Source organism: Aphis gossypii, chromosome 1, assembly GCF_020184175.1.
Source record: "Aphis gossypii isolate Hap1 chromosome 1, ASM2018417v2, whole genome shotgun sequence".
NCBI lineage: Eukaryota > Metazoa > Arthropoda > Insecta > Hemiptera > Aphididae > Aphis > Aphis gossypii.
Window position 1 is genome coordinate 89,336,305 of NC_065530.1, and position 25,330 is coordinate 89,361,634.

General features: G+C 30.5%; 1 long non-coding RNA gene across 1 annotated transcript; it reads left to right on the forward strand.

The window, feature by feature from the left end:
- The first annotated feature begins 17,680 nt into the window (after nucleotides 1-17,680).
- LOC126548926 (uncharacterized) lies at nucleotides 17,681-18,958 on the forward strand. The gene is made up of 3 exons (XR_007603041.1): nucleotides 17,681-17,807; nucleotides 18,528-18,598; nucleotides 18,701-18,958. It is a non-coding gene; the product is annotated as an uncharacterized LOC126548926 (long non-coding RNA).
- The last annotated feature ends 6,372 nt before the right edge of the window (nucleotides 18,959-25,330 follow it).

Consider the following 25,330-nt stretch of genomic DNA (forward strand, 5'->3'; position numbering starts at 1 on the left):
TACGTATTTTGTACGTACGCGAACTGTTTGTTTTTAATGTTAATCGGCATCGGAATTATATGATACAAAATAAATTCTGTTGATCTACCAATGGTATTTTAATATTAAACATCAGTAATTGATTATGATACACAACACTGACCTCTGATAATTGATACAAGTTATATGGGTCAATATTATCAATATCGATCGGTAACGATGTACCTTTAGGTAATGATAATTTAATTTCTTTCATGCTTTCATGTAATGCCTCGATAGATAAAACTCCCGCATGTATTTGACCTGCCCTGGCTAAATTAATCATTTCCGATATATAATTGGTCTCGAATGCATACTGACCTAATAATAAATTTAATAACAAATATGAATCTTGTATTCGTGTTTTATGATTTACCTCAATTGTTTTATTTATTACCTGATCCGATAAATTTCTTATATCTGCCATAAACTCATTAATTTTATCTCGTAAAAATGTAGTGTCCCTATAACTTTGATCTGTTTGTTTCATTACCGTTTTAATAACTCGCGTTTGTGATTTCATTATATTTAACGTACTTTTTTCGGATTGTTGTAATTGTAATACATTATTTGTATTCGTTTCTACGCACTTATTATCGCATATTCCAAATAGAACATTTGCCAAATTACCTATACCATCAATTAATCCTCTCCTTCCCCTTTTTGAAGGATGTCCTAACGTTTTCAAAATGTTAGCCTTTTGTTTAAAATTTCATTAGTAAAATCCGTAAATACAGTTTTAAAATTTTGACAAATGATGTTAGATCTCGATGGTATTAATTCGTTTTCCAAGCAATATTGTTTTGTACTATCTAAATATGTATCAAAAATTTTCTCGCGTTCGTTATAAATTGTTAAATTAACATATGTCAAAAGTGTCCATTGTGTGTTTATGATCCTGACGGATCCTTTATTTTCAAAATAAAGTCCTGAGTGATTGCTCACGTGTGTAATGTTGTATAGTGCATGTTGTGTTCGTGTGTTATTGTGTGTAAAATGGACAGACATAAAATAAACCTATAACAATTTTAACTAGATTAGTGTCTATAATTCCGTTATCTAACAATTTATCACATTTTTTTTTTTTTTTTTATATATATAATATAAATATACTAATATACTTTATATACTACTATTTTATACATTCTATGTTTGTATATATTTCCCTAATTATTATTTACTATCTTTTAAATAGTTGTAAATGGTTCATATGAACTCTTACTATTTTGTTATTTCTTCCTAATTGATACATTTACGGGTTCATGGATCTCCACGATTTCGTATGGGCCTATCCAATTAGGTTCTAACTTGTTTTTCTTTTTCATATTTTTCATAAGTACCTTATCTCCTATTTCTAACTCTATCGGGTTAATATGTTTATCATAAATAGATTTTGATTTTTATTTTGCTTCTATTAAATGTTCTTGGCCATTTGCCTTGCTTCCTGCATACGAGTTCTTAAATCACTTACGTAATCATTGTAATTATACCCCTGAGATGGTGGTTTCAAAAAACTAGATGGAATGACCGGTTGTATACCGAATACTAATTCATACGGTGTGAACTTATGTGCGGTATGTGGTGTGGTGTTATACATATACATCGCATAACTTAACATTTCACACCAATTTTCTTGTTTTTCGTCACTAAAGTTCCTCAATTATTCCTTTAATGTTTTATGGCTACGTTCAAGAGCACCATTGGTCATTGGTGAATAAGCTGTGGTTTGTATTTTATTAATTTTTAATAATTTGCACATCTGTTTAAATAACGATGATAAAAAATTTGAACCTTGGTCACTTAATATATTTGTAGGAATTCCGAAATAACAAACGAATTTTTCTACAAATGTCTTAGCTATGGTCGCTGCGTCCGTGGTTTTTAAAGGATATGCCGCCGAAAATTTAGTTAAATCATCTTGAAGGGTTAAAATGTACATGTAATCATTCCTTGATTTCGTCAGAGGTCCTACTATATCTAAAGCTACTCTTTCGAATGCTCTCGATGAAGTAGTGGTAATTACCAAAGGTTGTTTACTTTTCCGTTTTTCCTTATTAATTTGACATGGTTTGAAATTGTTAATATAGTTTTTAACTTCTCTTTTCATGCCTTTCCATTGTACCCATTGACGTAACCGTTTTACTGTTCTAGAAGCCCCCTGATGTCCCCCTATGCACGTAATATTATGTTGTTCTTAAATTAATGCTTTTTTTACTTCATCGGAAATTTTGTAATCTGTATATATTTTTACTTTAATATCAGTACCTTTGAAAATGTATCGTAACATACTCCGAACTATATCATAATTAAGGTCAGACATTATTTTTGGAATTGCTAAAACTGTAATTTTTTCCTTTACGCATACGTTTTTTACATTAATTAACGTTTCGTATAGTATTTGATACGTTGGACTTGATTAAACGATTCTTCCGTAAAAGCATATAAATATTTCCTACCACTATCACGTACTACTGCGACCTCCTTCACCTTTGTGTTTCTGAATACCTGGCTACCTATGTGCCCTAATTGATTATATACTCGCGTAATACATTAAATTTTAATTGAACATCTGCCGTTATAGTAAAAAGTATATCATAATCGTTCGAATAACATTATATGTTTCATTAATTTCTTCGATATTATTATTTATATATACATTGTTGTTATTCATAAATTCTGCGAACGACATTTTGTCCAATTTTTCTATTACGCATATACGCGATAATGCATCAGCATTACTGTGTTCCGTGCCCGGTTTATACACTATCTCGTCGTCGAATTCCTGTAATAATATACGCCACCGTGCTAACCTTGATTTCATGTCTGATACGTTAAAGAGCCAAACTAGTGGCCTGTGATCCGTAATTATTTTAAATCGTTTTCCCCATAAGTAAGGCCTAAAATGTTTAATACCAAAAACGATACCCAAACATTCTTTTTCGATTGTAGAATAGTTTACTTCACTTGTATTCAGAACTCTCAACGCATAGGCAATTGGTTTATCATTACCCATTCCCCTTGAGACAGTACACAACCTACAGCGTAATTCGAAGCATCGGAAGCTAATAAAAACTCCTTGTCGAAATCCGGGTACTGTAATATTGGTTCTCTAGTCAAAATATCTTTCAATTTTCGAATGCGTATTGTTGTGCAACTCCCCATGCAAATTTTGTATTTTTCTTAAGTAACAAAGTTAAAGGCTTCGCGATTTTTGCATATTCCTCAATAAACCGCCTATAGTAACCTGTTAATCCCAAAAATGCCTTAATGTCGGTCGTATTTTTCGGTATTGGTACTTTTTTTACACATTCTACTTCCCCTTCGTCGGGTTGTACCCCCTCGGCTGATAATTTGTGTCCTAAAAATACTACTTCCTTCCTTAAAAAGTGACATTTACGAGGTTGTAATTTCAAATTGTTTTCCCTAAGGTTCACAAAAATAAACTGTAATTTCTTAATCATAGAACTAAGTGAGTCAGCACTTATTTCAATATCATCCAAATACGCGTACATATTTAGGTCTTTACAGCCTGTCAGTAACGCATGCATTAATTCCGAAAAAACCGCTGGTGCTGTTTTTAAACCGAAAGGCATTTTCAGCCATTCCCAATGACCCGTAGAGGTCGAAAATGCTGTTTTATGGTGTCCCCGGGATGTATCGCAATTTGATGATAGCCATTTGCAAAATCTAACGTGGAAAAGTACTTCGCATGACCTAACTTATCTAGAATATCAGTAATTAAAGGAAGTGGCCAAGAGTTTCCTTCCGTAATTAAATTTAGTTTTCTGAAATCCAGCATAATCGATATTTCTTTTCACCGTCTATCCCTACTTTTTTGGAACTAAAATCAACGGATGATTCCACGGTGAATTGCTTTTTACTATTACTTGTTGTTGTTCTAAAATTGCGACCTGTCTATTTATTTCTTTTTTTTGTTGTTCAACCAATCTATATTGACGTGTATTAATAGGTGGGTGATTAAGTGGTGTCTTAATTTTGTGTGTCACGAGATTCGTACCAATAATCTTATCTCCTTCTACAAAAAACACGTCTGAAAATTCATAAAATAAATCCGATAAAGCCTTAAGTTCTTCTTTGTTAAGATGATCAGTTACTAACTGTTCCGAAATTATTTTAACTCTGTCCGAAAATTTAATTAATTCTGACCTACTATTACTATCAGTTTCAAAGTACATGATTGCTTTATCATTACTATTTTCACCTATTAAATTGGTCTCAATAACCTCCGTATCTGTATATAAATCCCAATTAATTTCGTTCATTTTAAACTCCTGCAAACTAACACAGTTTTCTGAAATATTATTAACATTTGCCATGATTGCATTATTTTCACATAAAGATATAGTATTTCCTAACCATATTAATTTGGATAAATTTTGCTTATTAATTACGACCGAATCGCCATTATTAATGTTTTCATTTGAAACCGAAATAGTTAACACATTATTCGATCTCGGTGGTAAGCTTATCATATTTCTTATTTTTGCTGCCTATCAATTATCATTTCGCCTTTCCTTAAATTAAGTGTTAATCATATCGCTAAAAAAACGGTATACCCAGAATTCCGGTCATTAATCGCTACAAAAACTAGTATGAACCCAATTCATTTGATCTGGAAACTTATCATCGACTACGTGAAAAACCGTATCGAAATAATTATTTATCAATAATTAAATGATTTATAATGCCTAAAGTTTTTATCGAATTCTCGTTAATACCTATTAATGTAGTTGATGTAGCTTCAACCGGTACATTATTTTTTATCGCCGATAATTTAATGATGTTCAAATCTGCGCCTGTATCAATTAAAAACATATTTCCTTTTCCCATTAAAGCACTTGATTCAATTTTAATCTGATTACTATTTAACGAAATTACTTCTTTATTTGTTCCGCGTTTTAACATAAGTATTGAACTATTTTTAATATCGCCTATCGTTTTTATTGTCGCTGAGACGATGAACCTTCACTAATTTTCGATTTTTGTTCGTTATTGTACTTAAGTTTACGGCAATCCTTAACTATGTGACCCGGTTTTTTACAATAATTACATAAAATTGTTGAATATGAAGTACTACTACTACCGTATTCTTTTTTTACTATCGACTCGTTTTTCGCGCTGTAGTTCGTATTACTCTTAGGTTTTTTACATTCCCTACTTAGATGACCGTAACCTTCTCAATTAAAACACTTAGGTTTTGAAAAAGTAGAAGTGTTAGGTTTGTCAAATTTTGGTTTTAAATTTTCTAACGCCTGTTCTTCTTCTAATGCTGCTTTAATCATTTCTTCAAGACTACCTAATTTCATTGCCCTCAATACTGTTCTAATTTGAAAATATAGTCCGTCTACAAAAATATTTTGCGCTTGCGTTGTCAATACCTTAGAAATAGTTTTACTTTCCGTAGTAGATTTATCCTTTGTCATTTCGTTATTAATCTATATAGAGCTAATTCTACCCTACCTGCATAGTCTTGGACTTTTTCGAATTTAGCCTGCGTAATTGAATTAAGTTGTTTTGATAAATATGTCTCCGAAAAATTGTTCCCAAAATTCGCCCTAAGAACTGTTAATAAATCTTTATAATTTGCTATTGTCTATGTTGCGTAATACATAACGCTTTGCCGGATAAATTGCATAGTAACGCTTCTAACACGTCATAACATTGCATCCTCTATATGTTAAAAACGAACTCGCATTTTTTTTCGAAAAGATTTAAATCTTGGATGGTAATCCTGCAAATTCTGGCAGCATCCTAATCGCGCTATCAAAACTTAACTTGCTCATTTTAATAAGTTCTATTTGTTCCGTTAAAACTCCTAAGTGTGCTAGGTAATTATTTCTTTGTTCACTTGCTTCGACCCTACTAGCTAAATTGAAAAACCACTCTAATTCTGTATCTATTTCTGACATAAATAAAATATTATATTACCATAAAAATGCATGTTCACTTCTTGACCGATTGATGATTGAATTGGTGTAGATGTTGATTGCAGTTGCTCTTTCTGTTGATTGCAGTTGACTTGATTTTCTGAATGCAGTTGAATTGTTGATTGAAGTTGACTTGATTTTCTGATTGTAGTTGACTTGATTTTCTGATTGTAGTTAAATTGTTGATTTCGTTGAATTCGGATTTAGAAAGACGTTGTTTTTATTTTATTTTTTTTTCTTATTCAATTTGTAGCTTAAAACATTCGACACACCGCTGCCACCAAAATGTTGTAACGTGTCCGCTTCAGCACTCGAAATAGAATTAGATGTATAATAAAAATACACAATTGTTTGTAATATTCAAAGTATTTATTTATTAAAACATAACAAACGTCTGTTCTGGATTTAGAAGTACATACTCTCGTCGTCTCTCGTATTCGACTCCTCGAGATTGTCTAACACATTCCTATTTATGCTATTCGGAGTCACCTTGTTATGATGACGTCCGTACGATCTCAAGGTGTACTCTAATTCTAGTCATCACCTTTGACCTACACACAGGCTTTCCTATAATATGGACTTTTATCAAAGTCAACGAATGTCAGTACATACATACTTATACATATTACTTATATACTAATATTAAGGATTATTACAGTACTCACTTAGACCGAATTTCACAGCAGAGCGAGGCACATCTAGTGTTTTAAATAAAATAAAATAATTTTCATTCGTATTTTGTATCAATCAACCTGTATATATTTTTTTAGTAGTTAAGACCGAATCCTCACGATTGTGAAGGGGTAGTTTTTACCTCCCCTGGAACGATTTTTTTTTTTCAATATTTTTTTTGTAATACCAAAGGTATATGAAGAAAGGTTATACTAGTCAAATTAAAAAACAATTAGAAAAATTGCTTCGGTCGGAAGGGTTATAGAAAAAAAAAAATAATAAGATTGGAATTTGAAAATGTCTGTTTATAGCTCAAAATAAGTCAAAATGTTTTGAAAATGGTATGGTGTGTAGAAACTGCTTATATAAACATTCAGTCAAAATTTCATGTTTTTACCGTAATTTGTTTTAGAGTTACACTAAAAACTAAAATCGATTTTATCGAAAACCAATGTTGCGTCTTGTTTTTTCCTTACTTCTCCATTTGTACTTTTAAAAACTACTGTAAAATGTTTACTTTTACTTTCCTATCAGAAAAAGTACTTTGAAGAAAATCTAAGCTTTTTTACTGTCCTAAAACGTGATGACAGACGCAAAAAAAAAAAAAAAAAATAAAAAAAAAAAAACGCATATCATTGTAAAACCGATACATTCATCGCTTCGCTCAGAATATAAAATAACTGCAATTAGAATGTACATTCAACACAGAGCCACACTCCACATTAAAAAATAAACTAGTATAGTGTATTTTATATTTGTATTATAGTTTATATTATAGACAATAAACAAAATTAAAATTAATTATTTAACAATAAGCATCCAGAATTTTTTTTAAATTTTATCCAGTATGGAAAATAAGAATTAAATTTTTATCAATTATAATGTTTTAATAACATTAAAAAACTTTCAAGTAATAATCCAACTTCATTAACATTTCTATTTAAGATAATACAAATAATTGTAGATTTATCCTTTTGTTAAGGGAATGTTTAAGTGTCTCACTATATAGGTTTTATTGTTTTCGTCTTACAAACGTAGGTACCTTATAAGCTGTATTCAATAATAGAACCAATTTTGTCAGTAACAAAATTTAAGTCACTTGTAGATTGTTATATTTTATCGAACTTATTAGGGGTGATTAATATGTCTTATGGATGTCAAATTTAATAAAATAATAACCACTCGAAGGCATATGATTTGAAATAGTAAATGAAGTATACCATTAGAAATGTTTGATATTTACTTGTAGTATGTTACACATTATATTGATTTTTTTTTTTTAGAAATCGTGTTTGCTAGTACCTAATTGTGTTTGGAATGAAATAAGTGAACAGCTTAATAACCATATGTCTAGAAAGGCTATACACACATTTGTTTTTGAAGGAAGATACTCTGAAAAACTAGGATTTTCTACTCCAAAATCTATTTCAGAAATAAATATACCACGTCAAGTCTCAAATGAAGCAAGTAAGTAAAGCATATGGGAATATACATCGTAAAAGATAATATGCAGGTAATGAGTTACGTATTAATCATACAATTTTAAAATTAGAAATACATAAAATATGATGATAATATTGTTAGTTTATATGAATTTACAGTAAATGATAATACTAGCAGCGATAGTAGCGACTACTCTGAAATGCCATCAAAAAAGTTTGTTTTTACTTTTTCGGTAGATGAATGGAAAACAATTCAGCCACAAGAAATGAACTATAAAATGATTGACAAAACAAGACCTATGCAAAACACTAGGTTTTAAAAATTTCAACTTTTTTTTTTTAATTTGAGTTTAATTGAATTCTAAGTCAATTATTTATTTTAGAATGTATTATGTTTTGCCGAAATCTAATTGGACTCCTATTATGGCTGAACATTTTTGGGAACATACTAGTTTACCATGTTGTTTGTCATTCAAAAGAGCAAAAGTTACTCCTGATGGTTATAACTACGTAGTAGTTTGTCACTGATAGAAATGCGATCGATGTTTCTATCATTGTTTGTAGTCTTGACAAATGAAACCGACGGCACAGATATTCATGGCGAAGACACTCCATGTGAAAAACATCGACAAAATTTGATTTCAGCTACATCATTGGGTTTTATTGATTTTCAAACTCAGTTTGATTAACTAATCGCCATGACAGAATGTTGTCGCGGTCGTTATCGCAACGACCGCGGCTGCCTTTTCTCGTCCGCGATAACGCGACTGGACAACCGGTCTGGCCGCCGCCTCAAGGCACGGCCGACGGCCCGGTCAGCGGCGGCGACGAGCTTTAGCTTTTGCCGAACCGTCGTCGCCGACACTCGCGCGTCGTTATTGTAATTGATTAAATAAAGTGTGTTTCCGCCGTTACTAACGTGTCGTTCATTTCATATTCCGAACCTCAATATACCTACAATGTGAGGATGACGCAAGAAAAATCATCGAAGATGAATACGATCGGCAGAATGAAGGGCTGGAGTGATTTGAAAATCCATTTCAATCATGGACTAATGAAATTTACAACGAAAGTAAAATGCTCATTAAAGAAGGAACCGGAATTAACCCGTTATAATTACCAAATTTAGTTCCAAATTTAATAAAATGTACCAAGCTATTACCACTATGGTCGGGAGTTATGGTACCAATTTTTGGTTATGGAGAAGAGGTATCAAGCTCAGCAGCTGTTGAGTCGAGTTTTAAAAAACTTAAGACCGTGACATTAAAACACGTAGACTTGCCAACAAACTTAGAAAGATTTTAAGAGAATCATATAATGTCTCTAAAAAGTTCCTCTATGTTGCGAGCACCTAAATACCACACACCGGTATCATCTTCAAATGATGAAGAAAACCACGAAGAGTTAATTTCACACCCAGAATTAGAAGTAACAGCAGAAGATGAAACTCTAAGTAAAATACCGACGCAATCTCCAGTTTCAATACAATGTAATGATGACGAAGACCATGCCATACATCGTCACCATAAGTCGTCTTCTGATGAAGAAGAATTGGTAGACTGTAATTCTGATGATATGTTATATATTCCAAAAAGCAAATGTTCATTATGCAGTACAGGTAAAAATTAATACAATATAATGTTTAATTCATCAATTGTTCTATAGTTTAAAAGTTAATATTAATACTGCTAATTCAAAAGACCCGAATGTTTTGTCGCCAAGTCTCCAAATGACAATACAAATTTGTCTTGAAATGCATAACATAACAAATTATACGTTAACAATTCACTATTTTAAAATACTCATAACTTGTCTTAAAATTAAAATATAAAAAAAACCCTACGAGAATAATATTCTTACTTCTGAATTTGATCAATTCGCTCCAATAATCATCATAACAAAGCTAAATCAATTATCCAGAACGTACAATTTGCTATTTTAGGCGTTTGTAAGACGGAGACAACACATGCAAATGTGGTATCCTCTTAAGAAACAGGAATCTTTTTGATTGTAAAATTGTTGTTTTAGCTTATTTTAAAAAAATAATTATTTTTGTATATAATATTATAGAATTGTATTTAGAAATTAATTTTATGAATATTATACAAGTCCCAGCTTCAGATTTAAATTTCTGTTTAATAATTTTATTTTATTCATTCCTTAACATTTTCAGGAAATCCTCCAAAAGTTGGTGCAAATAAATGTTCTAATTGTAAAAAACTGGTACATAGCTTTTCAACATGTTCAGTTGAAAAGCCAGGAACACACGATGAGCGTTTATGTATGGTGTGCTTTTTATTAGAAGAAGATAACATAAGGACTGAAAATAATGCTCAAGAAAAATGGGATCGAAAAAATAAGAAGCAGAGAAAAAACAATTCTTATCTAACTCCAAACCCCCATTTAAGATAATTGTCCCTGACCAAGTCAAATAGTAAGAAAACACTGCCAGTGTTAAAAAATGGATCAAGGTTTGAAGAACTGAACGGATGCAGAATAAATGCATTTGCAGGAAGAGTTATATTTAATAACACGTGCGCATTTGACTCATTGGCGTCACTTATCATGGTATGTAATTTTATATTTGGTTCAAAATATTAAATAATTTTATCGTGCATATTTATTAAAATATATTATACTATAATTTATAATAATGAGTTGGTAATATCGTACAAAATGTACCCCAACCTTTAAGAATAAACTTTAAAAATAAGTATATAATATGTTTAACATTGTTTATATAGGTAATAGTTATTTAAATAAAACTACATTGTAGTTAGGTTATAATAATACCTAACCCAAAAATAAATTAATACCTACACTTAATTAGAATTAATACATCAAATAAAATTTTTTTATATAGGTATCATATTGTGATAATCAAAAATATTCAGAAATGTTGGATATTTCTGAAAAATCAGATTTTATAAACTTTATTTGTAAAATTTTGAATTCTGGGATAACATCTGCATCATATTCACAAAGAGCTGATTTAATTATAAACAATTTGACTGTTGAAATTAAAGAAATGAAATATGCCACTACAGTAGTTGTATGTGCATCTACTATTGGCCATGTAATTGACTCTTTGATGGAGAAGTATCCATCAGCAAAAGAAATTTCTAACTGTCCAGTGTGTAAAAATATCAATGAACGAAAAATTATGCATTTCACATTCCAAATTAATGATGACGATAATATTTCTAAATTACAAAATTTCTTTGATGAGCGTTTAGAAAAAGACTTTTTAACTTGTGGCCATAATGATTGCAAATGTCTCAAGACAGTCACTACTGACATTTCAGAAATGCATATATTTATTGATATTCTTATTTGGGAAGGTGTAAATAATATATATATAACAATTTAATATTTGATTGACATATATTATGTTAAATAATTGCTTTATTTATGTATTAAAATATGTAAATAGGTGAAGATGCCATTTCCAGCCAACGCAGTAGTGAGGCAGCGACCATTTTTAAGATAAAACTGTGTGACATACCGGAATTAATAACAGTAAAATTCACAGTATATGAACTAAGAGGTGTTTTAGAATTTCAACGCCCTAAAAGTTCATTAAGAAATTCTGTTGGGCACTATACAACATACACAAAAAGAGGATCTAAAAATTGGGAGCTTTACGATGATCTCAAGAAACTTCCTGTCCAAGTGAAAGAGCAGGCGATAGTTCCGGTCGAATTTTATTTTATTCTGTTTAAAGAATATTATTTTTTTAATTATTTAAAGAGAGAATTTTTTTTTTAATAAAGTTGAGTTGTTTTTTTTTTTATATTATTTTATTATTTTTGTAGAGTTATATTTAGTTATACTCAAAATTATTGAATTTTTAGAAGACAACTGTTCTTTTTTTTTAAAATAGAAACTGGGTGAATTTTCTTAGGTGAGGATATATAGCCATTGCCCTTTGCAGATTTTTTTTTACTGTAGAAGGACAACGGACAGTGCTGGATCTTAACTTATTAATAATGCTCCGATTTTCAACTTCAGTATCTTGTTCGATAGGAAATTGAATCTAGTTGGTGCATGGTGTGAAGTTCTCAATTTTTTTATAAATGTTTTTTTCTTTGGTTACAGGTATTTAGGCAGCGGGTGTAATCAGGTAGATTTACACTTGTCGTACAAAATTAGACACACGACTTTCGGTAAGATTTTAAGAAAAGTATGCAATTTAATTTGGGAATGTTTACGCGCGGAGACCTTTCCTGATTTTACACAAGAACGCTGGAAAGATATTGATCAAAGTTTTCAAAAATATGCCCTTTTCCCGAATTGCTTAGGCGCGATTGATGGAAAGCACGTACGAATTAGAAAACCAAAAAACAGTGCGTCACCATTCTACAATTACAAACATTTCTTTTCAATTGTGTTGCTAGCAATTGTAGACGCGAATTACAAATTCATTTATATTGATGTAAGGGCTTTTGGTAAAGAATCTGACAGTACAATATTTGAAAATAGTCCTTTTAATATGAAGCTCCAAAATAATCAACTGAATATCCCAGGAAGTCAACCTCTCCTCGGAACTGACAATCCAAAAATGCCCTTCACATTTATCGGAGATGAGGCATTTTCTCTTTCACCCAAAATAATGCGACCTTATAGCGGTAAAGTTTTGTCCGAAAAAAAAGGATTTTCAACTACAGGCTGTCACATGCTCGAAAATATGTTGAAAGTGCATTTGGCATATTATCAAATAAATGGAAAATATTCCATAAACCAATCAATGCAAATTTAGATTTATGCATACTTCTAGTAAAAAGTTGTTGTGTTCTGCACAATTTCGTACGATCCAGAGATGGATTTAACATTCAAGAAACAATGAGTGTAGAAGGATTCATTGAAATCGAACAAGACACATCAGAACCTACTCCGAGAGCTACTAATCAGTAATCAATGCAAGAAACAATTTGGCAGATTATTTTGTTACAGATATCGGCCGTGTGCCTTGGCAAATAAATTATATGCAAACTAGATACTTACGTATTGTCTTTATATTTTCTATTGTATAATTAAATAATGTGTTCAAATATTTCTTAAAATTAAATAAATCAAATCGCCTACCGCAGCGAAAAAGGTCGTATCTCGATTTTTTTCATTTTTGAGTTACGACTATATTCACGTGTGTGAAGTTGGGTGACCAAAGCTAGGTGACTGTTTTTCAGACGAATAGTGATAAGAAACCTTGTATGTGTTGCTGCATTATGTTTAATTCCAGGCGCCAAACATTTATATTGCCATTTCTAAGTTACTTCACCGTTATAAAACACAAGATAGCGCAGCTATGTTGCTAATTTTTATAGCACAGTAAATCGCCAGGTGTTCCCCGTGGAGTCGCCAGTGGCTTTAAAGGAAGGCTGTTCATAGGCGGAGATTGGGGGGTGCTCCAAAAAAATCGAAAATATCGAAAGCCCCCCCAAAATTATCAAACATTTTTCATCTTATATATAAAAATGAATCGCAAAATGTGTTGGTAAGCGCATAACTCAACAACCCCTGGACCGATTTGGCTGAATTTTTTTTTTTAATTGAAGAGCTCATTGCGGAAAAGGTTCTTACGGACGAAAAATTTGAAAAAGTTATCAGGTTTGAGAAATATGACGATATGGTGATGAAATTACAGAGGTGCCATCTGTCCAGCAATAGTAAACTAAATTATTTTTGGTTGTCAATGGCAACCATTTAAATAAAATAAATTATTTATTTAAAATGTTATAGCAAGGTTGTTTTTAATAATGAAAGCAAATAGACGTACAAACTAAAATCGTTGTCATAGTAAAAAAGAAATTAAAAATCTAAATATATAAAAATGGAGACAAAAATGTATAAGACAATGTATAACTGTCACTGCAGTTCAGCAAGAAAATAAACTATATTAATGTCGCTATTGATTATGATTGAATATAATAGTTACAGATCTGTTGTTATACTTTGTTAAAACCATATCAACAAAAAAAAAAATTAGCGAAATAAGTCCATGTCCACAGTAAATTTCAAATTCACAGCAATAGACTAACATAACAAGTTATACTAAGTTTTATTGTTTTACCAACAGGCAACAATACAAAAACCACGAGATGGCACATTATTGTATTTTACCCACTGTAGTAAAAAAAAAAAAATGAAAAAACTTTGAAACTTAAGTGTTAGAAATTATAAACTTCTTATACACATCTCGCGGGGTCCGCAATCCACCACGTGTGGATTGCCTACATGATAATATACTGCTCTCATGATCATAAGAGAGTCTCACGGCAACAGTAAGCAGAATGACTATAATATTATGACTTGAGTAACTCACTGACTGATAAACGTAGAGCCTGAACAATGATAGATCGATGCTTACAATTTACACGGTACATTCGTAAAATCGTATCACAAATTTAGTGTGTAATAAGAAAGCATTTTACAAAATTCGCATATTTAAGTGGTGCTTTCACAAGATTTTTAAGAATCAAAACAGTCAATGAAAATGTCTAAGTTTTGAACACTGTTAAACCGAATAGTAAATAACAAATTAATCAAAATTCGAATCATATTATATACAATTTGCATTTTTAACGGGCAACGGAGTGCACGGGGTCAGCTAGTAAATTAATAATTTTTAAAGTGCATAATATTATATAGTTAGTAATTCATATTTAGTAGTTTTGTAATTTAGTAATTTAGTAGTTGATGCGTACTGAAGAGTGAAGGTATGATAGATAATAAAGTGGGGGGTGGGGGCGAAGCCCCCACGTCTTACTTTGCAAAGCAACATTTAAGCCCCCCTCAAATTTGATCAAATCTCCGCCTATGGGCCGATATGTTCAATTGATAATATATATATATAAGTAAACACTTTTGACCACCTACATATCCTACATATAAACCTACATATCCGGATAATTGTTTTCCGTAGGACGCGTAGTCGACGGTAGTCGTGCGTAGTTTTTAATTTTTTTCGTCGAGTTTCCGGGAGAGTCGAAGAACTTAACCTACATACGTGGAAAGCCAAGAAAATTTCCCATCAGACGTATATATTTAAAAAGGACTCATAGCTTGTTGGAAAAACGAAAACGGCGTCACAACACGCCAGGTGACTGTTTCCCGTAAGACGCGTATCGGGTAGTCGTGCGTAGTTTTTAATTTTTTCGTCGAGTTTCCGGGGAGAGTCGAAGAACTTAACCTACATACGTGGAAAGCCAAGAAAATTTCCCATCAGACGTATATATTTATATAATTATGTTTTTGTTTTGTGATATTTTTGCCCTATTTTACTATTAATTCTTATTGGCGCTAACCTCAAACAATTTTTTTTATTTTTCTTACTACTTTTTGTTCTGTATCTTCTAGATGCTTAAGCAAGGCTGTATCTATAAAATATAAAAACATTATTACACAACAAATTGTGTCAATAAACACAGATGGTAGAACATGCAAATAACTTTTAAACTGTTACTTACACGCACTACAAATTTTTCAACAACCTTTCACATGTACTAATAAAGAATTTACTTCATCAGACAGGGTGAGAAGAAGAAGCTCTACTTTTATAACGAATTGAAACAGTATCTTAATTATATGCTTTATTAATATTAAGTGAGGGAGTTGAAATTAAGAAGGCGGATGTTTGAAAAACAAATATATCATCTATTTACCATAAAATGAGTTTTAAGACTTGTGTACAAACCGACCTCTATGCAAAATTATATGCAAAAACGGTTTACCGTGAAAACTGACAATTTCGCAATTTGGGAAATCACGTTTAGGTACCAGCTGTTTCCGGGAAAACCGCGAGAGATAGGACGAAAATCATAAGAGATTAAATTGATCCCTATAGGGTACTTCGTAAGTTCTATAATTTAGATTTTTCGAAAACGAGTTATTTAGGTTTTTTGAAAACATCGTACACGTCAAATGGCTTTTAAAAAATAAAAGTTTTAAATAATGACTTTTTGGAAAAATGAAAAACTGATCCTAGTGTAGAATCCCTCGGAGAACAAATCGACCTCTATGCAAAATGTTCGTTCGGCCATCGGTTTACCTGGAAAAGCGTCATAGATAGGACAAAAATCATAAGAGGTAAAATTGATCACCGTAGGGTACTTTGTAAGTTTTAAATTTAGATTTTACGAAAACGTGTTGTTTAAGTGGCATATAAACAAAAAGTTCAAAATAATTATTACTTAAAACATTAAACAGACGTATATACCATAAGGAAACGTATGGTTATACGAAAAATAACTTTATGTGTTATTCAACTTTTTGCTTCTCAGATTACGGGTGAAATAATGGTCGTAGGTACTTCGACCATAGACCCTTTTTGAATTGTCGTACGCTAAAATACCAGAATCTCGAGTTTCATAGTGATCGATCGAAAATTCAAAATCCAAAAAACACGTTACTACGTTATTTTCTAAGTACAAAAAACATACGAAAAATCATAACTCCCGAACCACAAGTCGCATAACGTCGATCTCGGAACCCATCGATTCGGCGCAAAGTCCTTTATAATATTCAATTACAAAAACGGTTTGTTGCGCCCAAATCTTAGTGCCCATTCCAAAAAAACCGAAAAAAATGTAAATTTTGAACTTTTGAAGCCCCAAATTACAGGGAAAAACGGCTTCTACGGTCTCGACACAAGACGCCACATTTGATCACCGACCTTCAAACTACCCAGTTCCCGAGTTCAGAAACATTGTACTAAAATTAACATTTTCAAAAATACACCTAGGGGGGTGTTCAAAGACCCTCGACTTCGGGAATGCGTCTTAGAAGAGCCTAAACCAAAACGTTTGGTGAAGCAATGGTCCCCCTAAGTTGAAACCTGTCCGAAAAATACTAGATTGTCTAGATTAGGTACCTACCTATTTGTGTATTTATATTATATTAAAATACAGTATTTGTAATTAAGGTGATTTGTTTTGAATGAAGGAAAACGATTTTTGTTATCCGACAACTTAGATTTACTTTTAAACTTTCAAACGATAAGTAAATAAGAATGTTCGCTGTGATGAAGGACTTAGTATTTTAACAGAAGCAAGCTGCAAATGGTATTGTGACAAAAATTTGAACCTCTGTACTTGACTATTTTATAGTTTTATGCAGTTATGTGTTATTTTTTTATGCATTCATAATAACTTAATTTATGACAAGTCTCAAAACCTTTAACGCTGAACAATAGGTATAGTAATTACAAAATAACAAGGGTAAATATTATGTTTTCTATTCAGAATTATTGTGGTCGTCCATTTGCGGACGATATTAATCACACATAAGAGACGAGAAATTGTGAACCCAAAACTTTATCGGTAGAGAAATTTATGAGGATTCCATTTAAGTGGTCAGTGTAACAAATCTTCCAGTAGTTAATATATAGCTTTCAAAAAGCATAAAAAAACCAAAAAACAATACAAAATTTGCTTTATCAATTATTATAGATTATAGATTAGTATAACCATGGTTGTATATAGTTATAGAAGGTTACCATTTCAAATCTTAACCAATATATGAGGTTATTAATTTATTTTTTATTGTTTTTAATTTCATGAAAAGAAAAAATGATTATTAATATTTATTATCAATTTTGATATTTTTGATTTAATTTTTAAGTATTTAAAGTATTTTACATTTTTTGTTTTGTTTAATTGAATAATAATTTCACTACAGTGTACAGTATACAAATTTCAAATCTAAACAGTTCTCCTTAGATGTGGTTTTTGTAAGTCGTTCATAGTTATTGGCTATTGGTTATCATTTGTGTATTCTGTAGATTTTATACTATTGAAGTATACCTACTCTATAAGCACACCACTATAACACAAGGATTTTTGCTATATTATATTGGAACAAACTTTGTGTGGAGAATATGAATAATATTGATTATAGTATAGTAAATACAAATAATTATATATTACATACGTTATTATATCATATCAATTTTAATATTTATCCATTATTTAATAATGAATAAAAATATGTATATATTTATTATAAATATAAATATATATTATTTAATAAATATAAATAATATAAAATTGATATGATATACTAAAAACTACAGCAATAAAGACAATTTATTTTACATCATGCTAAATATTAAATTAACTAAATGTTGAACCCAAAGCAAAACAATCAAACATAATTAATAGACTAGAGTGATATGTCACAGATTTGCCAGGACACAACTGATTTTCAACCCATTGTCTTGAGGAAGTGTCTTAATGAATGTCCCGGATAACAAATTTTGGTTGTTGGTATATGGTTAAAAATTATTGTCTATTTATAAAAATATCAATTCATAATTATATAAAATATTTTTAAATTATTATTAATATTATTATTATTTCATGTATAAATGATTATTCATTTATAACAAAAATCTAGTTTTAAAATAATTGTGGTGTAATTAAAAAAATATATTATTAATTATTTTGTTAAGATAAGACACAAGCAAAAAACAAGACAATAAGAAATCAGTAACCATAGCACAAGCATTACACATAAAATCAAGTAACTAATAATTAATACTAAATAATTATATATTTGTATTTCAAGGCGGTTTATTTAAAATACTATATTTTATGAATTACTAATCCTCAATCTGTCATGTAGACTCTCTGAGTTTAAAAACGCTGTGGGAGAACCTTAAGAGGAAGGATGAGGTGGCAATTGCTGCGCAAACGGATAACCTATATGACACAGGTACATACACTATGAACATATCGATGTAAACAAATGTGTCGTTTTTACAGGAGGAGGTAAACCAAAACAATTATAGCTGATCCTATAGTCAAAACAGTTCGACCATATGTTGAACCATTCTGTAACATGTATGATGACAACGCAAATTCTAAATTCTAAATCAAATAATCATAGGCAAGTTAATTTACTTATGAATACTATTATTATTTTAATAGCAGTTACAATGTTTATTAATATTTATATGTTAAACCTATAACTGATGACTTCTAAAATAAAATAAGCTAAAAAATTGCTTGGGCCTGAACACATAGAAAATCAAGTTTGTAGTCTAGTACTTGGTCTTAGTTATTCTCCATAGGTTATCTTTTTCATATGAACATATAGGTATTTTGTTCTTTTTTAATAACTAATTCTCTTACATATTAATAAATTATAAATTAAATAATTAAAACACTAAATGCCGTCCCACTTTAAAATATCAGACTGCGGACTGTCAGTTATGCATAAACAAATTAAATGCATGACTGGTGTGGTTACAAATTGTGTTTTAAAGCTATATCTGTTGACTGTGATCAAAAGACATACAAATTACTGTTTAGGTTTGACTCACCTTATATTAAAAGTACCTGAAATAAAATTAGTTTGATATCTAGTTTAAGAAACTTTTGGTGCTAATTTCGTCAAATGATTAGTTTTTTTTCCACATTAAATCTTAGAACCAATTTAAAATGTTGTAATAACAAATTGAGTTTTTGACAAAACCATGTTTTTTTTTCTTAACGCGTATAATATTACTTATTACGCTATCTGTTATAGCCTTTTCTAGTGCAGTCAAATCTCGATAACTGAATACTGAAATTTTTGTTTACCCTTTGAAGTCTATATAATATTATTTATATTATATTCTGTGTATAATAATTGTGTCGTATAATACTCAAAAAATACATTTTTATTTCCTTTGAGATTCGAGTGATTAAGACAATACTGTACCAGAAATTTGTCATTATCATTATTTATCTTATTATGATTTAGCTAATGTTCTTAACAAGGTAATTTTCTTAATAGTCAAGCTAATCAAAATTAGTAATTTAGTTATAATATTCATATGCAATTTGTAACGTGCTATTACTCTATAGTCTATATGTTGTATATAATTTTTCAATCCATTTTATCTATTTTTTTTGTTTTATGTTACATCATTTTTGACACAATAAACAAAAGAAATCATTAATTGCATAATCAACAATTCTGTTTTCTTTAGGAATGCAATTAATGGCTATCCAGCGACAACACAGAGAACATGATACCCATTCTACATATTCATCATCCGGTTGACAACGATGCTTTCTGAGTGCCAGTTACAGTATAAACATATATTTGTCATATCTTCAGAATTCTCTAAGAGATAAGTTTTTAAATATTCTCTGTGAAGGTTAGGATCAAACTCTAAACTGAACTTAGAACTGTCCATAATTTTAAATGCATAATATATAATATAAACTCCACAATTAAATGCATCTTCTTGTTTTGGAACGTTTTCAACAGGGCATGGAATAGGTGTTAATAAAGGACATTGTTGTGTATCATCACCGTAGATAACATCTGATTTCAATATTTCAAATACCCTATTGAAACGACCTTTAGATATTCGACCATCTGTGTCATATGGATTAATCGGGTCCATGATATAACACTGTCTGACTTTGAAATTTATAAAGACTATAATCCAGTGAGAATTTTTAACTAACCATGGCAGAATAACCATACTATCCTTAGTGAAAGTAATTTTGTTATACTCTTCTCCAATTTCTTTTTTTTCCATCAGCCATGTCACATCATTGCATGATAAAATATGAGTGTTTTTTAAATCCAGCTTAAAAGCATACGACAACAAACAATATCAATAACAAAGTTACACAACCAATTTTTCCAGATAATGAATCAAAATCTGAGATGTGCAGATCGGTCATGATGTTACAATTTTTATCACTAGATAATAAATAACTATATTTTTAACTAGATAGTCTTTATTTTTTGGCATCTTTATTCGTTTATAGTATGTCAAATCTTTAGGGAGCATATTTTGGTGAAAATCTTTAGATTGCACTGGTAGTTGAAACGGAGTTTTATAACTGCCAGGTGTCGAAATCGATTTCATTAAACAATTATCGTCGAATGGCTTACTTAAATCATGTACAACCACGTCGTTGTTAAAAGGCTCATCAACAGTGAACCTAGTCTCATTGTCACATTTGATGACCACAATGCTTTCAATACCATCGACCACTTTGGGTGAAAGATTATTTTCATCAGCTACAGAGATCGAAGACCTTGGGATTTTTAACGACAAGGCTGTGAAAGGACGGTACTTAGTGGGTGGGTGGAGATGTTTGTGTTGTTTCTCTTTTTTCCCAACTTTCTATTGCGTCCAAATGGTTATGGCTAGAAATTTCTGAGATTTTCTTTTCCTATTCACTTTGGTATTTATCTGCCTAGATTCATTGTCAAAATCTAATGCACGCGTACAAGTTTTTTTTCTAATATTATACTTTATTTGTTTGTGTGCATTCATCACACGCTCTCTCATAAGTCTTAAAAACCGACCGCACTTCCACCTTCGGTCACCATCAAGTATGTCAACTTTTACAGTTTTAAACCAAGATTCAACGGTAGCATTACTCTGGCGGATTTCAATGCCATTGTTGAGTTTATTATTCATAATAGGTGTCCACAGTGCTAAGAAAGGTACACACTTGACTATAAACTCGTGTAAATATGATTCATCGTAATATTCATTGCTTATATTTTCATTATTTACAGAACAATGGGGCAAGACGCTAGATTTTACATGTTCTTTGATAGACTGAAATCTACAGTACATCATAGACTTATTTGTGTCGGATTCGCATAGAAATTTATTTATTTCATCTGAATAATCTTTGCCTTCGTTGTTTGATTCATTCAACAGTTGGTGGTTAACATTACACTTGTCTCTCATTGTATTAATAGCATTTTTAGTTTCTCCTGTACTACATGGAGACAACAATATTAATGAAAATATTTTAAACCAATTTTCAATATCCTCCAAACTCTTTGCATTAAACAGTAAACATATCCAATCGATAACATTATTTCTTTCTCATCTTTTCTACAGTCTTATTGTGATTTGTCTCAGATTGAAAGTATGTATATACATGGTTTACTATGATTTTTGTGTAATGATTTACACAGATGTTAATGATAGTAACATTAGACCCATCAACATTTTCAACCAATACTCTGTAACACCAGTTAAGATAATCAAATATGGAATTAAAACCATTCCATCCTATACACAATGCATTCATTTGTGCATAACTGAAATCTGTCACTATGTTTGTGAATACAGGCCAAGGCAGTTTGTGTTTCAAAACAAATGCTTTGAAAGCGTTCAACCATTGTGAAATTGCAACTATATCGTGTGCTGAACTAATCATCTCTACAACGGGACACGTTACACTCGAATTCCTAGGTAAAGGTACATTTACCACTAGAACATAGTAAAGTACTCTTTTGGTGTTCTTGTCAATTTTCCTGACCAATGTACCAGTTGCATCCAAATAACCAGTTACTGATTTTTGATTTTTAATTAGTTTTTTTAGTATGTCAAACTGTTGTTTACTATAGCAGTGTACAGACGGTATACCTACATGCTGTACAAAGTTGCTTTCTTTATCGTTACACATCAATAGAATATCATGAAAATCATCTTTATCATAATCATCAGCAGTCAAGGCCTCTGATCTGATTTTTCTAATGACATCATCTGATTTAATACCTTGCAAATTGCCACAACTCAATTGAGTGGGTGATGCCAAGTCAACAGTGTCTGACCTGAAGGAAAACGCTTTAGTCTTTTTTAGCACTTCTTTGTTCAAATCTCGCTGAAACCCTTTTACGTGATTTGTGAGACCATCATCATCTGGATTGTGATGATAATTCAAACCAGAACTATAGACATTTGCTACGAACGTTCCATTTGCAAGCTGGACTTTAATCCTAAAAGTCTTACACCCCTCATGGCTACAATACATGTACACATTGCAATGACTTTTAAAATATCTGACCATTTTCGCATTAATAACACATGTATTGTTCACAGTTCTAATGCGCTTTCTGAACATAATAGGATATTTTGTTTTGTCCAAACGGGTTTGACTTTTGAAGTTTGTATAGTTCATAAGGGACCATTCTTCAAATGAAAATTTGAAAGATCCTTCAAAAAACACAAAATCATGGTTTTCATACTGTTTAGGAAATTGATTTTTTGTTTTTAGAGGTAGAACAATGCCAGACTTTACAGGTGTTTTCTTATAATAAGCATTCCTGAGGGGGCTTGGTACATGTTTTCCGTTTGTTATTTTACTTGGGGTAACAAACACAGATTCATCATTCATGTTTTCTGGTAAAATTGGAGTACTACTAGGTATTAATGGATCTCTCTTAGTTTGAATGAAATCAATTTCTGCCGATGAATTTGTATATTCAAATGATATATCATTGTCATTATGCAAAAGTTCAGACTCTGTGTGCACAGTATAAGAAGTACAATTTTTAAAAATATCAGCATCATATCAGAGTTTTCATTAAAACAAAAAACTATTTGTATCAATTATATTGTCTGTGTTATCCATTTGTAAACACGATGACAGATTGAAATACTTTTTACATTGTTTGTACACTTTATATCTGTTAACTTTATTTATTGTAACTTTAATGTGTCTACATATGTTGGATAGAGTTGTGTAATTATAATTTACAAAATCGTTAGCCGTGTAATTACAATACTCAATACATTTTATTATTATTAAATTCTGATTTATTAGCTATAACATCACAGTTCATAGTTTCAATACACTTTCGAAGAGATGAATTTTTTCTTTTAATAGCATTCACTATAGATTTTTTCAAATTGTGATCATTACCTTTCTTAAAAATGGTCATGCAAATATTACTTACACAACTATCTGAAACCGAGACATTCTCAAAATTTAATTCTGGATATTCGGTGTTATATAATGAGCTACCTCTTTCAATTTATCTTTTAAACTCATTTTTAACCTTATAAATTATTACTTACAGTGTCTGAAACAGTAATTCTTAGACACTTTTGATTGTCTGAAACAGTAATTCTTAGACACTTTTAATTGTCTGAAACAGTAATTCGTCGACAGTTTGAACGTCTGAAACAGTAATTCGTCGACACTTAAAGCTGTCCAGAAAGTCTAGTCACTCCGTCGACAGTACAACAAACTACACAACTAAACTAAAAAATTAAAATTAACGAATAAAAAAAATCAAAATTAAATGAAATAAAAACAATGTTAAAAATAAAACACAATAAAAATTAACAATATTATATATTATTTATAACAATTAAATGTTTATAATGAACACTGTATAATAACAAAATTGAAAACACGAGGAATAATTCGAATAGTAAATATTTCTAACAATTAAATGTTTAGAATTAACACTTGAAGAATACCGCAGAAACACCGAAGTGAATTCGCAAGGAAAAAACTGCGGAAAACCAAATTGAAAGCGCGAGGAAAAAATCGGAGAAATACAGAATAGAAAACTTGAATAAAAACCTGGATCACTTGCGCCTGAAAATACATACATTTTAATTAATGTAATTAACAATAAATATTACTGCATACAATAATATTTTACACTTTAAGAAATCATCATTAAACTTGTGACAATGCGACACTGACACACATGTACAAATACAACACAATATTATAAAAATACAAACATATTAAAAACATCATTATTTTAAATTGAAAAAAAGTATGAATCGTTAACAAATTATTATTACTAGGAAAACAAACACTAATTTTAATAAAAATCTTCATATTGTACAAATATTGTAATACATGTGCTGACGATTGTCACTTTTTCAAATATTGCATATTTAAACAAAAAATATTAGACAGGTATGATTTTAATAATTAAAATAAGGATTTAAGCCTAAAAAGGATCCAATAACACTGAGTGATGATAATTAAATATTGCTATCTTGTGTATAATAGTGAATGTAGACAGTAGACTGCATGCCACCTGAAAACAGATGAGAAAAATAAATATATTGAGAAATATATTCTAAGAGAACAGATTATATTTACTTGTTTCTAGACCCTTCATAAATGGAAATCTTGTCATTCAACTTATTTTGCAACAGCTTGTGGATTGAAATACTCAAAACATAAACACTCCTTCAATGATTAGAACTGTGACTAGATATTATGATTCATACCTATCAAATAATAAACTTTATATAAATATTTTTGTCATTACTTCTGGTACTCGGCAGTACCAATTTTTTTTACAATAACAAAGGTATTTCAAATATAAACAAATACGTCTGGATATGACGACATACACTTAAGCATTAATTATATTATATTATATAAAAATTTATCAGCACCTACAATAATGTTTATATGTATAAAATATTAATTTTATTATTTCTATAGCTATTTATTGACAGAGAAA